The sequence below is a fragment of the Phragmites australis genome, chromosome 1 (genome assembly GCF_958298935.1).
Source record: "Phragmites australis chromosome 1, lpPhrAust1.1, whole genome shotgun sequence".
NCBI classification, from domain to species: Eukaryota; Viridiplantae; Streptophyta; class Magnoliopsida; order Poales; family Poaceae; genus Phragmites; species Phragmites australis.
In genome coordinates this window covers 41,488,036-41,505,272 of record NC_084921.1, presented here as the reverse complement: position 1 = coordinate 41,505,272, position 17,237 = coordinate 41,488,036, and the positions used below count along the sequence as shown (strand labels likewise).

General features: G+C 39.8%; 1 non-coding gene across 1 annotated transcript; it reads right to left on the bottom strand.

The window, feature by feature from the left end:
* Window positions 1–301: 301 nt before the first annotated feature.
* TRNAF-GAA (transfer RNA phenylalanine (anticodon GAA)) lies at window positions 302–374 on the bottom strand. Its single transcript has one exon. It is a non-coding gene; the product is annotated as a tRNA-Phe (tRNA).
* Between the last annotated feature and the right edge of the window lie 16,863 nt (window positions 375–17,237).

The following is a 17,237-nucleotide window of genomic DNA, read 5'->3' as shown; positions in this document are numbered from 1 at the left end:
AAAGAAATTCTATTAAGTGAGCAGAACAGAGACGACAAATACGTTGTTCTTCATATGCTAATCTGCAGATTCCTCTCGTTCTACGCCATCGCCGCCACTGTGACATGTTCTGTGTACGGAGTGAAAAAAAACTATAACACCGATACGTTTGATGTGTCTGGACTCTGGAGGAAATACTTCTTTTTTTAGATCCTGAGAAATAATGGATTGAGTTATGGAAAACACAGATGATCTCATCAGCGACAGAAGCTCTGTTTGTCATAGTAAAACTTAAGAAAAATTGATGAAAAAAATAGAAATATGCGGTGAGCGTGGATCGAACACGCGACCTTCAGATCTTCAGTCTGACGCTCTCCCAACTGAGCTATCCCCGCATTCATGCCAACGGGACGTTGATTTTGTAATTAAACGTAAACTGTCTAAAATGTTATCTTCCATTTTTTTTAAAAAGGTGACAACATGAGACTTACCGAGTTGTATTAGAAGTAAAGAGGAAACGAGTACAAAACAAATAGCAGCAGGTAGCTAGCCTGCTGCAAGTTACAACCAACGCTTTAGCCTAGCCAAACATGAATTGAGAGACGACAGAGACAACAAAAAAACTACAAATCATAGCTCGTTCAAACAGCACAAGGATTGGGATTGGGATTGAAAAATTACACATTCATGGGCAGCCTTCTTTGTTTGATATCTTCTTTTACCCTTAAAGCAACCTTGATACTTGGGAGTATGTGTTACAGTTGTCGTCGTAATATTGGTATATATGTAGGATTGATAAAAAAAAACTCGAGCTCACGAGTCGGCTCGATTAGTTCGTAGTCTTACCTCTATGTGGCTTAGCTCGGATTTTTAAACAAAGCAAGTTGAGTCTCTTATTAGCTCGTTTACTTGACGAGCCATCTTGTGAGCTGCTCGATTAGCTTGTTAGGCTGATAAATATGACAATCTCAAACTCCGAGCTTAAAGTGCAATGATATTATTATGTTTGTTCATGTCCAACTTTTCATCCAACTTATAGGCCAAGCCCACTATTTGCAAAAACTATGTTGAGTATCGAAACATACATGTTCTTTGTTTTTCTGTTTTTACCAATGTCAGTAATCACAGGTTATCATTCTAGATATTATCAATATTTTTTTAAATATTGTCAAGGTGCTTCATCTCATAAATGTTCTTGAAATTAAAGTTGTACTATTCTTGGCATGCGAACCAGCTCGAGATTTTTAACAAACTGAGCCATGCTTCCCTTTCAGCCTGTTACTCTTAATGAACAAGTCGAGCCAGCTTATTATTGGAGCAAGCCTTAAACAAACCGAGCCTCTTGTTAATCCACCCCTATGCATATTGATGTCGTTTGGAATGGAGAACTTTCGATCACTAGTGTTTTCCAAGGGAAACCCCCACATGGCACGCATTTGGAACAAATGAATGAGTCCTAAAAACTCCACAACATCTCTCAAAATGAGAAAATGTACAAATTTTGGAAGGAAGGGTAGAATCTATGGCGACAGAATACGCGGTTGGCCTGCCTTTGTAGGCTTGGCCCAACTGTAGCCTTTCGCGGCCTAGCCGCAGGCTGTAAGGACTGCAGAAAGAAGGAAGATCAATTACGTGGGTTATCTGACGCCTGTGTTTGGTTCGGCTTGGCCAGTAGTACTCGTAACAGGGATTTCAATTTTGTTTTATATTTTTTTTCATGAAAAGACTGAAATTTGTAAAATTTTAGTTATTTTTTTTTCTGCTATGTGAGTCTCACATATCAGTAAAAAAAAAAAAAAATCTAAAATTAGATATTTTGTTTCCCTCCAAAATCTAAAATTCGTAATTTTAATCCCAGCAGAAGCACCCACGCCTTACCAGTGGTTCCGATTTCCACCGCAACTCACCTGTTCCCCTTCCCCCAAAGCAAAAACGCCCGTCCCTTCCCAGCGCTCGCCTGACGCGCATCGGCACAAACTGAAGATCTGGCAGCCGCCGGCCGAGATCGTGGTTGGTGGGACGAGACGACCATGCATGGACGGTCTGTAAGGTGGGCTCGATCTTGGATCATCTTGCCGTCATACGTTCTGTTTCCCTTTCGGTCTTGGCCCGTTAATACATTCTAAAAGACTTTGCTGAACCTTTTTAAGCCCCAACAAATCACATTTAAACAATGTCAGACCAACAAGTGTATTCTTAGAGCATCTTCAAGAGATCTTCTAAATGGTTCCCTATAACTAAATATAAGGATTTTGATCTAAAACTCATCTCCAACAGCCTCTCTATCTCACTCCCTATCCTTACCGAGCCCCCAAAACCCCCCTCCTGCTCGCTTCTTTTGGGGAACGCCCCCACTCCCTATCTGCCCAACAACCTGGGCCCCACCCGCTGGCCTCGAGCTCATCTCTGTCTGCCTCCGCACAAGCTCGGTGTTCATGCTCTCTAGCTCCGCCACCATCATCAGCGAGCGGTGACCTCATCCGCTGTAGCGCGGAGGGGCACAGTGAGGGCAGCCTGCGCCACAACACGCTCGACGACGGCGAGCACAACGTCATCAGTGGCGAGCTCGTCAAGGTGGGCGGTGAGTGCCGTCACCTGGCCCTGTCGCTTCGTCGCCTCCTTGAGGAGCATGGTGTTGAGCGCCTTCAGCTACTCCGCCCTCCGGTCCTGCATATCCAGCAAGTCTTCCTTTTCGTGCGTTGCCTCCACGGCCGTGACGACGTGGTGTCCGTTGCCGTTGGTGGTTGCAGACTTCTTCTTGGCCACGATGATGTTGGGGACACGACGACATTGCAGAAGCTGCCTTGGAGGCCTGTGTGGTGGCGGATGGCACCAACATCGTAGATGCCGTCGCCGCCAGAGTGGGGCAGGGAGCCGTGCACGTCGCCGATGGCCACAGAGGAGAGGAGGTGGAGGTGCGAGTTGAGGCTGAGCTGGGTGGAGATGAAGCTACAGGTGGAGGTCCGCCCCGCCGTGTGTACAACAGTGACTAGAAAGGGATGACCACGGGTTGCTCTGCTTGCTCATGAGGAGGAAAGGGAGGAATGAAAGAGTGGGTCCAACTGTCAGCGATACAGTAGAGGACATATAGGGAATGAGATATTAGATGTTTGTTGGAGATGAAGGTAATTTAGGGAGGGAACCTTCTAGGTATGACTCCCTATATGAGGATAGAGGGAGTGAGTATTAGAGAGTTTTTTGGAGATGCTCTTAGGTGGGAAGCCAGTGCACATATGTCTCATGCACTCCCCAACAACTGCAGGTTGGTTCTTTTTTTCGAGAAGACAACGTGAGGTCTGCTTATTTTATTAGAAGGAGTAAAGCCCGAGATAGAAAAACAAAGAGTCCAAGAACATGAAGCAGGAGAAAACAACATAGATGGCCCCTTACAACAAAAGGGAGCCCGCTACAACTGATAAGGATTGATCCCCACACCACTATGTGACACCACAACAATAAGCAATCTAGCATCACACTACAGAGAACTAAAAACGAAAAACAGCTTGATCTGCTCCCCCACCTGCACGACAGCGCCTATATTACTTGATTACAAACATCAGGGATGCAGAGCTATGAAAAACCTGCATGCTCTCGTAATCTGCAATTACTACTACAGAACCAGACTTATATGGCGTCCCATCACTACCATTTCCTTACGAGCCGACAATTATGGAGCATCACTACCGGTTTGTAGGCCGCGCAGGAAGAATCAGCCATCGTGGTTTATGAACCGGCAATAATAAGGAGAATCACTGCCAGTCGATGGCTTGAGCCCGCAGTGATGCCCAGCTGCCTCATCACTGCCAGCTTAAGCCACCGACCGTCAGTGATAGATGGGCATTATTGCTACTGATGAGATGAATCGACAGTGATGTGTATAGTATAAAACAGTGGCCCTCTCCCAAGCCTGAGCACAACACTGTCCCCGGCGACCTTCATCAACCTCATGGACGCTTCTAAGCTCTCTCCGTCCAATTCCATTGCTTGGTGAGCTTCACAGTACCATACCCAATCTTTTGTGTGTGCTAGTTCGATCGTAGCCCGTCGTTGGCCCAGTGCTCCGCCGGACACCACCGCAAGCTCGTCCACCTCGCCGATGAACTTCAGGCTGTGAGCCGCCTCTGCCTGAGCCGAACGCACGGTGAGCTTCAACATGATCTAAGGAACCTCGCTGCTCCCTTCCCTTCCACTCTCTCCCTCTGCAGCGCGTCACCATCGTCGGCCTAGCTCCGCCGCCCACCATGGTCGCCGTCGGCCGTGCTTGCTACCGTACATGCCACCGTTGACCCCTTAAACGAGTTCACCACAATGTGTTGAGTATTTTGGTACCCCTCCCCAGCAAAGATCCACCACTGTTTGTCGCCGGCAACCGGTCAAAGTCGAAAAATCCAGAAAATACCGAAAGGAATATTAGTTGTATTGATAAATCGACTAAAATAATCTATAATTTGTAGAAAAATAGCTCAAAAAAAATATGAAACTAAGTTTGTTAGTTTTTTTTTGTCATGATCTACATGATAAAAATACATGCATGCATGAAATATCCACTGAAATACCTTTATTTTATTAAATATGCTGTAATTTGCTAATCTATAATTAAATCTTGAAATATCCAAAATTGGTCAATCCAACTTTGTTAATCTTATTTTATCATGCTCTGTATAGGAAAAATATATTTCAAGCATAAAATTCTTGTTTAGCACTAATTCTTTGTTAATCTTGATTAAGCCTTTTAAATTTAATTAATTTCTACAGAAACTAATAAAAATCATAAAATGTGAAACTGATTTTTTTATGTCTTCTCCTATGTATATCTTACACATTAAAAATACTTTTTTTCATATTGAGTACTTCCATCATGTGAGTTTGTATGAACTACCTCATATAATTTTGGATTTAAAAGCAACAAACATGTAATTTGGTTAATTAAGTGGGCAAATGAACTACAATTCATATGATTCTTCCTCTAATGCATTCATAACCTCATGCACTACATATGTACCATATTTCATATCGTTTGGATCACATCTCATGATATTTCATTCATTCTCATTTTGATGCACTTTATCGCTCTTTAGAAAACAACATTACGGAGTGTCATGAGGTTGATCCCGAGGGTGTTATCTCTATATGTATATCATGTATGTAAGGGTTGAATAATAAAGAAAATTTCTAGGGATGGCACCAACAAAAACTCATCGGACCCGACTAACAAGAAGGAGCACCACATGATTCTTCAAGGAAAAAGAAGAATTATTGGAGTGAAGAATATCGTTGATGAGAAAGACTACAATCAATTTGACACGCTACCTCCTTTCGGAGATGACATCAACCTAGGTCCCATGGAAGACACCGACGAACCTTCATATATACGATGTGATCATAATAAAGGGCGAATCGTTAAGATAAAGTGGCTAAATTATATTAATTACTATATATGAATTTGTTTTAGATGCAATTATACCTCATTTCTGTTATGAAAGCTTCAATTTGTAGTTTATGGTGGAAGATGTCTTTATTATTGAGCATATTGATCTTTGATTTTAAATGAATTAGCAATAGCACAAGCACTATTACTATATATTACTATTTTTGATTTTTAATGAATTAGAAATAGCACTAGCATATTGCTATTTACATATTACATGATTTACATTAGCTATAGTTATGAGCGTATTTATTTTTAATTTTTAATGATTTAAAATATTTATTGATGAAATTAAGATATATAGCAAGCCCCAATATAGAAACTTAGGTATAAACATATTTATTTAATTTTTTATCGAATTAGAAAATTGAATACATTTTTTGCATTAGGATTCTAGGTTAAAGAAATGTTAATAAACATAGATAATATAAACTAATTTGAAAATACTTGAGTAATGCAGCAGTTTAATTGTTCGGTCTTACTTGGGGCAGGTCGTAGGTTTGAATCTCGGCGGGTGCATGCGCAGCTAAAATAATTTTTTTGCACCCTGGACCTGCAGTGAAAAGGGTTTCATTGCCGGTAAACATAATCGACCGGCAGTGAAAGTTGTTTCACTGTCAGTGGACTTCTTGGGCCGGTAATGAAACATATTTTACTACCGGTTGTCCTATTAAGCCGACAGTGAAGATCCTCTTTCACTGCCGGTCTTCATCTTGAGCCGATAATGAAAATCCTCCCCTATAAAAGTGCTTGATGCTTGTGCCCTTTGATACTTAGAAAATTTTCCCGTTCCTAGCCTGTGCCCTTCGCTAAATTGCCTCCCAACGCCGAGGAGCCCGCGCTGCTGTGCCCTACATCGTTGTCCACCATCACCGTTGCTGAGGACCACCACCCTAATGCCGAGGAGCTCACCACCTCCTCCTAAACATCAAGGAGCCCGTGCTGCCTTGCATTGCGCTCTCATTCACCGCCGCCGTCGCCGAGGACCACCACCCCGATGCCGAGGAACCCGCCGCCTCCACCCCGGCGAGCCCCCCAGCGTCGAGATGCCCGCGCTGCTGTGCCCTATGCCCTTGTCCATCGTCGTGGACAACCACCCTGACGTCGAGGTAGGCCTCCTGGCTCCCCCTCCGTCTCCTTCTCCCCTTGGATTCCTAGGTTTCAATGCAAGTTCGTACTGATTCATGGATGACTGCTTGTGTGTTCAAATGATAAGAACAGATGCTTGTGTGCTGGTCCTTTTGTGTGTTAAAATGATAAGAACATATGCTGCTTGTGGTCCTTTTGTGTGTTCAAATGATAAGAACAGATGATGCTTATGGTCCTTTTATGTGTTCAAATGATAAAAATATACTTTCTTGTGATCCTTTTGTGTGTTCAAATGATAAGAATAAATATGCTGCCTTGGTCCTTTTGTGTATTCAAATGATAAGAATAGATGATGTTTTGGTCCTTTTGTGTGTTCAAATGATGCTTGTGAGTATTTCCCCTCTTCTGTTCTGGACAGTACTGCTACATCTGCCTTTTGCTCGATGATGAATTGATACACTGAGACTGGACAATTTACTGAATACAATAGTTTAGACATGTGATTCTCTAGTTGTCTGATATTTGTTGTAGCCCCTGGTGAGACTTGTTGATTATTCTTGCTGGTCTGTACTTGTATAGCGAGACATATTTCTTGTGTTGTCTCTATAGTGGACTATCTATTATAATTTTATCCTTGGATGGTGTGCTACTGTAAGTTTAGAGATTGATTAGCATATCAGATTCTGGATAATAAAGTTGATTCATCCTTTTTTTAGTCATTACTTGTTTTAATCCTATTGTTTATTTTATATTTCTCTCACGCAGGAAATTGCTTGTCCTTTTCAGAATCTATGCTCTCTGATTTGGTACAGTAGCACTGTCCATAATGATATTATGTGATTTTTGAAGATTCTATCCATATTCTAATAACTAGATGAGAACTTAGTAAATTGTCTAGTCGTTCATGCACTCAATAGAATAATTAGGGGGCAGGACTTTGATTGTCTTGAGGCCAATTGTTATTTATTTCCTGAGAGTACTTTTATACACCTACTCTCCAGTTCTTACTGTACACTAACACCATATTTCTTTTTTACTCCTGTTATGTGTTGTATTAAAAATTGCAATGTTTCCATACTTATTTTTCTTTTTGCAAATGATGACATTGGAGACCATACGTATGAGTACGAGAGGGTGGCCTGTCAGTACACTGCGGAGGAGGCACAAGGCTCAAATTATAGTGGCGTTTAGGCATCTGACTTCGACGTCTTTGACACATAGGCGACGCTGCGGTCGATCAGGGGTGGCTGGGTCCTCCGCTCCACCACCATCGATCCCCTGGCGTCCTCAGACATACACACGCCATCAGTCGTCCGTACGGAGACACGATCCTCATCGCGAGAGAGGTAGAGGGATACTAGATTGGCTCAACTCGACCAATTTTTTGAGGGTGACCCGTGAGAACTATTATGTATATATATGTATGTTTGTCGATGCCCAGCACCTTTATGTATGATATGAATTACTATGTATTAATGAAGGTGCCTTTATTATTGATTCACATTAAATATATGTCTCATTGTATACATGTATTGAGAGGGAGAGAGACAGAGAGATTGATGAGAGAGAAGGAGGACAGAGAGAGCGAGGGGAGGGAGGCCAGAGAGGAGAAACGCTTCCGGCTGAAGGCTCCGGTCGATAGTGATGCCTTAGGAATCATTATCGGTTGAAACCAACAGCCAGTAGTGATTCCTAGGCATCACTGCTAGCTGGAGTCTTTAGTCGGTAGTGAAAACATCTTTCATTGCTGGTCCTTCATGCCAATAGTGATAGTCTCCGACTATCACTGTCTGTTACCCACTGTCGACTCCAAAACTGATAGTGAAGGGGGTTTTAGAGCCGATAGTGATAGGGGGTTCTATAGTAGCAATATCTTAAACAACCAACTGCAACATACCACATTGCTATCCTGTGACCATTGTTGCCTGTGAATTGCATACTCACAGTGATGCGTAGCCTAGCTTCCAAACTAGAACATGGGACGACAAAAATTAGCCACTGGCTTCGAACTCAGGACCCTAGCCAGCCTACGTGCCGAGCATAGCCAGACGAAAGGTACCCAACTGTTCCTTGGTCCGCTCCGCCACGTGTTGCACGGTACTCTCAATGTTTGGAAAAGTTATGTAGTTACTTTCCTTCTAAATATTCCAAAAAGTAATGACCAAACCATTAAAAGACCTCCAAAGTTTTTTGCGGATTCAGCGTGACGCTGCAGTCCACCATCCCATAACGGTGCGGTAGACAGGCAGTTTTGATCCTACCTGCTGGTTGGTTCAACAATGACTTTTCGGTTGAAACAAAGAAGGGAAAGTTGCCACCATACAGGATCATTTGGGTTTGGTACAAGTGGTGCGACCTTGTATTCATTAGCAGATTTCTGAATATTTTTCTCTCTGCAGGTGCAGATCTTTTTTTTTTTAATTTTCTTGCATGATCCGGTTCATCGGAATCTCATGGTAGGATCAAAAGTGGATGATAAATAATCTCCGTTCTAAATTCCAAGTTGCCGGCAGGCAGTGGTGTGTGGCCATGCTAGCACACATGTAGGATCGGTCCTGGTGCAAAGTGCTTTTGTATTATTTCGAAAGCACTGGGAACCATGCATGCATGCAGGGACAAATCAGTATCTGTACAGATTCATCACCTCAAGAACTCAGATATCGATCGATCTTGCCCCCTTTTAGCTGCTCTCCTTCCTGAATTGCCTTATTTTTTGCACGCCCTTACTCAAATCAAGATGGCCAAGTGGCCTTTTGCTTTGTTGTATCATAAAACACAACCACTTGGTTTTCATATCGATTATTATAGTTTCAGTGCCGATTAACGGATTAAGCATGCATGGATTTGCTCTCCAAGTAGTTTTGATCGTAGTGGTTCACATATTGTAATCATATATATACATGGACACGGTACAGCACAAGATTTGCTGATCGCTTTTGTCGTTTGCTTTGGCTGAGGATTTCTGCAATATTGGCGCGCTGCTGGTAGCCTTCGTTGGATAAATTAAGGAACTTGATTCATGTATCGTTGGTCACGGTTCCATGTCGCATTCTTCATTTTGTCTGGAGCAAGACCAGTGCAGTCTGCAGATCAGTTCATGCGATTAATATCCGTCGACACAAACGTCAGACATGCACATATGACTTGCTTTTGCTTCATCGAATGACTTCCGAGTAAAGGAAAAAGAGAGCTATCTTCTGGCTTTAGGACCATACCACTCATAGTACGAAGGAATCAACATACCATACACAAAAAAACATGTTCGTTTAGGGAAAAATATCATCGTTTTTTTGGAAAAGAAGGTGAATGGAAAAGGACTGATCAAAGCGAGGAGATGGGTTATCATCTCTCAAAGCATCCGTGCCCACCCACGCACGTACGTAGGAACAAAGCGAGATACTTCGGTCCGACAAGAAAGCTGATATCTACACAAGAACCAAATCCTTTTATTGATCACTCATGTTTTGAACGACACTGTACCGGCTTTTCAAGAATTTGGATATAGACCATTCGAGTCAAGAAGTGCTTCTAACTCAAGATAGTTTACTAAAAAATGGCAAGACACTCAGAAATGTTGTTTTGTCAGAAAAATGAGATGAGTAAGCACATCTTCTTTTAATGCCAGTTTGCCCGTCTCGTGGTTTATTATCTTAGATGGTTATAAATCTTACCCACCCCGTAGCGTATCTCATATAATAGGAAATTGGCTTCGTAGTCTTAGTAAACAAATGATAGCGAATGTTCTGGTTGGAGCGATCTTGCCATGGCTGTGGTCTTAGTAAACAAATTGGCTATAAATGATGGCTTCGTGGCTACTCTTTGTTGGTCGTTATGACTATATAGAAATGATATTGTTTTTATAAGGGAAAAATTTTATCTCATTTGCAGGTTATTTATATATATATATGTACACGGGCTGTATTCTTGATTTGTGCTACAGCAGCCAGAGGCTCGACAGAAGGCAGCAAAGGCATGCAACGATTGGAGCATGTGGTTAGGGATTTCTTTATCACCGTGGTTGGGGTTCTAGACTTCGGATCACGTACTAATTACCGTAGCTTCCCTTGTTTTCTTTTTTTTCTCTCGTCATAGTGATTTTTTTACTCGGGTTTAAATGCTTTTGTAAGATTTTGGGCTATGTGCATCTTAGTTCTACAAATACTAGGAATGAATTCTTATGTGATTTTATCATTTTGATGTAACGATAATAGTTAATAAATTTTCTTTTATAAAAAAGACCATTCGAGTTCACCCAAACCTAAACGGTTTTATCCTCCGTCAAATGATTTTCAAACTGCATTAATTTTCTTTGATGAAATCGCATATATTCGGCAAAATATTATCCGTTTCCTTTGGCAGATGAAACATAAACGAAGTGGAGAATCACAATGCTCCAGGTGGTGAGGCAAGAGAGGTGCAGATGCAGACGCCTCCGCCTAGTACGATCCCAGCGAGGCCGGGGTGGAAAGACCATTTGTAAAAGGCAAAAAAGAAATAGTAATAATTTTTTTCGCAACACTAACTTGTGTCGACCCAAGTAAGCGATGGTAATATACCAACGAACATATCTTTGAAAGATAATTATGAATCAAGCCACCCATTCCCGTTAGAATTTATAGAATACTTTATGAGTGTAACATTAACATTAGTAGGAGCCAGATATTTCGCTGATTTGACTGACTTTTACCCCTATTTGTGATTTTGACGGAGCAAACGGGAGCACCCAATTCTCACGCACAAGAAAAAGGAACAACAAAATTGCCTCCGCATTTCGTTTTGTTTGCTCACGTACTAATAGTTACTTAGTTAAGTGTCCGTATATTATAACAAAAATATAAATATTAAATATAAAAACATTAAATATAAATTAAGTAAATAGATGTGAATGTGTTATGAAAGTACTGTCAAATAAATACATTGAAGTAATATCGTAGTTTGATTTCAGATAGAATTTGAAAAAGGAGGAGTGGATTATTCAATAATTTTTCTCTTAAGTTTTCATTTATTTTTATTAATAAAATATATCTCATATTCTTAACTGGTAATGAGACGGACACGCTCGAGCCGGTAACTCCTAATATAGCCTTCGTTGGACTTCGTTTTCTCTGGAGCACGACCAGTGCAGTCTGCAGATCGGTTCATAGGAGGATAGATGTTAAAAGTAGTTAAATTATTTAAATTTTAAAAGTTTTTGTTAGATGAGAAGAAAATAGGAGAAAAAAATGATACGAGAATTAACTCATATTTTATACAACAGAGATTAATGATTTACAGCATCACAGAAACATAGTTTAAAGTGACGTGTCAACCACCAACCAAATTCCAGACCACAAAATAAAATTTGTAAACTAGGCCGAAAGATCCTTCCACGGTGGTTTTGCTTCTGTTTCTTTTGGATCGTGCTGATCCTGCTGTTGGCTTTAGCAAATAGTGAAAGCAAGCAAACACAAACTAACGAAGGACCCTGCCTGTAAAGAACAGAAACAAAGCATAGATTCTTCGATGCAGATCGGCTTACTAAAGCTGTGATCAAATCTAGATGCATCTCTACCTGAAGCAACACTCGTCGTGGCAAGCAGATTTCACTGAGCAAATCTTGTTGCTCCCGCTAATCAATCATATTGTAGTTTGACGGCGAGGAAGATCGTACCAAGGACCAATTGTCATTGACCCTGGTGGACAGGTTTTAGATTTTTAGATAGCGTTTGATTGGTTAAGCGAAGTTAAATGGGATGAGATCGTTTTGGATAGAATGGTCTTGGACGGGATGTTTCTAAATGAGTTGGTATAAGTAGGTTGTTTGGTTAGATTTATGAAATGGTATGAGAATGTGTTTGATTGGATGTATAGAATGATACAAAATTGTATTCAGTTGTTTAAAAGCCATGTATTATATCTAGATACAACTTAATTATTTTATAGAAATAATAATTTTTATATTTGTTATTATCAATAAACTATGCTAATGAGTACTAATCATTACTAATTCCAATTAATCATAACTTAAGTTGTCAATAATAATCACTAAATACCTACAATAATAATTAGTTATAGTTAATAACATCTAATTATAATCAATGTTTAACTAAAAATCCTTAATAACCACTTATACTCACTAATTATCATTAACCATAAGTGATTATCGGAGTTGACAGAACCTATACAAGGTCAATTGACCAATTTTCCTGCACTAAACCATTCAACATCTGGATAGAATATTCTTGAAATCTGTATCACTCCGTACGAAATGGTTTGGTTTGATTCAATAAACCAAACGCGAGAACGAGACCTCGTCATGAACGATCTCATCCAAGACGAGGCTAATGCGCTCAACCAAACACACGGTTCCTTTCTTACCTTTGATTCACTATTATCATATAGCTGTGATTGTACAATAACAACTATAGTGGAAAAGCTATACGTATGATTTGGTCTTACGACCCAGCCATCTGACAGGTAAACCGTGTGGCTACAATACCCCATGGGTAATGTAGCAACAACTGATCGGACAGTTAGCTTGTAAGACCCACTCGTACATGTAGCAGCGCCCCAACTACAGTAACACCTGTTCTAAGGTATTGCAAAATTAACGAACGGAATAGTAAAGGTTATATTTGTTGTGAATGCCTTCTTCTGGTCATCTGGTGCAGTGATGAATAAGGCATGGTAATTATGAACAGAACATTGAAAAGAACCGTACAATTCTCTGACTTCAACGTAAGAAGACAGTCGCACGTTCGGAAAGAAGAAGAAGAAAAATATAGTGGTTGCTCAATCACGGTTGGAACCAAAAGGTTCACTAAGGCCTTAAGGCGTATCATCCTCCCATCATCCAAAAGCTCCTCTGCTCTTGCTTTCTTGCACATCCTCTTTTCCTTTGAGAGATATTTCCGGTTTCAGCCCTTTTTTTTTTTTTCCGAAATGAACGGTTTCAGTCCTTATGTAAGCCTGTAGCAACAGCATAAAATTCAGAAGTAGTTTGTTGCTTCCCAAAACCATGAACACCACCCAACCTTCTAAGCAAATTGAGAGGGATGTAAAACTACCTGCCACTCTACTGCTGACCATATCGCTTTAATAGTAAGGATTTGTGTAAGCTTTTGTTTAAAAAAGATTTGTATAATCTAGTCTTTTGAAAAGCTTGGAGTTTGACACTTTGAACTGTTCGTGTGAATGTTTCAGCAATTTCTTCCTGGCCTTGATTGCGTGACATGTAATAATAATAATAATAGACAAAATGACAAAAACCTAAGCATGTGAACCACGACTTTGTTAGTTTTTCTTTCACCCAAAATGATGAGATTTTTGGTAGTTCTAAATTGACTAAATTTTAACTACAACCGATTGATAGTCATGATCGAATATTTTATTTTGACAGCCTTCTTTTCTTCCTCTCTTTAGAAGTGCCCTCCAAAGCAGCTAATGGCATCTGCTTAGGAGAGCTTTGCAGTCCTTTCAAGAATACGTAACATAGCAAAGGAGAAACAAAAGCTAAAGAGATACCACAAAAAGGATGTGGAGTTGTGGACCATGTATCTGGTCCTGCGGTCACGGTGCTATGACAGAGCCATGACACTGGACATACTCCTACATAGCAGACAGAAGTGCTTCCAATTGTGTTCTACATATTTTTCTTCAGAGCATCTTATTTTCACAAATTTTGAGTCCTAGCATATCTAAGACACATATAAATGATCAGTAAGTTCTTCACTAGTTATGGAAGTAAATTGCCTAGCAAAATAGTTGGCTGTTTATAGGCTTAATTATCATCATGAAAGGAGAAACTAAAAGGCACATATCTCCGCTTGGGTATGATGACTCTCTCGCTTTGTCCCTCCAAAATAAAAAATCTCTCACCTTGCTGTGTGAAAAAAATGTGTCAACTAGGACCGACAAAACCTATAGATGTAGCATTAGTTATAGGCAATAGCACCACTAGCAACTATTTGGGTATTACCAATGAGCAATTTGCTAAAGGCGGACTCTCGTAGGATAAGTATTTGTCGGATCAGGTGTTGATTTTATCCCCTGTCTGGAAGCTGGAAATTCGCTGGATTCTTGTGAACATCGTGAGTTCCAAAACGAGGCGCCAGCCACTTTTTTGAGGCATTGATCACACCACAGTGTTTGTGCTCTTAGTCTGGCCAAGGTTTGACTGGGTAAGTGGGAAGACAAGTTTATTTAGCACTTACATACCTACAACCTATTTTTACAACTTGTTTACAACCAGATGACTCAAATCACTTGAGCGGTGGCTCGCTTATGGCTCAAATGTTCCAAAAGTAGTACAAATGATGAAGTATTTCCTTTTTTGCGTATAATCCTGGTGTTTTAGCATTTAGAAAAATTGCTAAAATACACTTTTGTTAAAAAAATTCTTAAATAATTAAACCAACTTAAAATCCATGAAATATATATGTATGTATATATTTGAATGGGCATATACACATGCATATTATTATTGTACTATGAATTCCAAAATTCACTAGAGTCAATTTCTAAATTTAAACTCTACATTAAATTGAGCAATTGCATTTTTGCTTTCTTGGCATCCTTGTTTCTTTGTGCGGTGATTCGAATTTGATTGTTTCTCAAGTTCGAATCCATTTTTGTTCTTTTTGGGTGTTTCCTAATCCAGATCAATCCGTAAAATCGATCTTCCAATCCACGTCTAATTCAAGTCTTAGAATTTCAACCATCCGAATCATCGTCTAAATCCAACTCTAGTTGAATTCAAATCCTAAAAATTGATTCTAGTTGAATCGCTAGATCTTTTTTTAAACCCAAATCCAACTCTAGTTAATAATTCAATTTTAAATTGAATTATCCTAGACTGACTTCCCTTATCTTGGAATCAAATCCCAAATCTCTTAATTCCAGACTCATTCAAATCCTCATAGAGTTTCATATTCGAATGCAAATTTGATTCATTCGAGTTTTAATCCAATTCATTCCAGCATAATCAATTCGTAAATTCAATTCACTTTGTTTCAAATCTTGGTTGAAGTTCAAGTCTCATATTTCAAATCCACAAATTCAGTTTGAATTATCCCAACTCAATTCAAATCCAATTTGAATTATTATAAATCTAGTTCAAATTTGAATACATTCATTTGAATTTGTCATTCAACTCTTTCTCTCTCCTTCTCTCAGATCTTTCCTCTCTCTCTGCTCTCTGTTCTTAGACTTGGGCACTGTTCATCGGTGAACTTTTTTCTCCTCACTGGCTGTGCGATCATGTGATGAAAAATTGGTTGAATGATGAATTGGCAGATATGACATTATGATAATGTTCATGAGTTGCTAAGATAGCGTAGAGATGATGCAATATACTCATGTGAGTAGTGTTGTGTAAACTGATCTTGAGTCAAGTCGGGAAGGATTTGTGCTCGTACTCATTTGATTCATGTGCATATGTTGCTCGAAGGTAAACGTGGTCGATGACGGATCGACGAACTTAGGTTCAGGGAGAAACTGAGGTTCAACGATTAGGTTTGAGAGGAACTGAGGTCGTGGTAATCGAGGATGTCATACGGGATGTTTGAGCTGAGAGAACAATACATATGGAGACAAGGTTTCGCAATGGGCATAGGAGGTGATCTGATCGTGAGAGGACATGAAGACTAATTCGTGTTCGAGTCGGAGCAGGCACAAGGGAGTCATGTGGTGGCTAGACTTGAGCCAAGAGTTAGTGTCAGAGATGGACTCTGAGTTAGTTTCGTACATGCATGTATGCATGGGTGATGTTGCATGCATGATTATGTGAGAGTTATTGGCTAATTAGCTTAATTATCAGAAGTTGTTTGTCCTCTTGTGATTAGAGGGGGATAGAGACCAAGTTGAATATTACTTGGAGTTGTATGGTTATATTTGTGTGTGTGGCTATCTAATAAATAGAGAGATATGTTGTATTGGGTAGACAACGCAGCAGAGAGAAAGATAGAGAAACCCTAGAGAGGGTTGTTTTGGGATTTTATCAAACTCCTTGTTGGATGCTTTGGAGATGCATCTTGTAAACTCATCTATACAATAAAAATCAACTTTTGAAAGTTGATGAGTTGCTAATTCAGAATTTTCTCTCTGTTCTATATTCTGCATCTTTGGTTTTGGTTTTTGATTAATTTCATGTTTTTATCAAGTTTAATCTTGGTTTAATCCATCCAAAACCTTGCTAGAATATCTAGTATTTGATTTGAGAAAAATTTGAGTGACTTTGGTTTGATCTCGAATAGTTTTTTTTCAACTCGACTAGGTTTTGATCTACTCGATTCAGGTTGATATAGTCTGCTTCGACTAGGCATTATTCTTAATCCACATATCCGATTGACTCGATTCTTTTGGAATAGTTTTTACTAGTTTCTGCTGTTCAAATTTGAGGGCCATCGGACTAATGGATCTTTCTGTACATTGTTTTTACTAGAGCATGTATAATCTGTTTCAAGTGGAATGCCGAATTTAAATCGATTTTTAATTTGGGTGAGTTAATCTTTGAATTTGGTTTTCGCAACGATTCACCCAATTCTAATTGGGTATTTTGCATATATTCGATGCTATAATTGGTATCATAGCCTTAATCCTTTCTAATTAATCTTAATTGATAATTAGAAACATGGCTTCAGATAGGTGTTCCACAAAATATTATATTTTTAATAGAGTTGATTTTCAGTTCTGGAAGACGAAGATTGAGGCCTACATCCAAGCACACGGCTTTGCAATTTGGAAAAAGTTCTACAAGCCATAT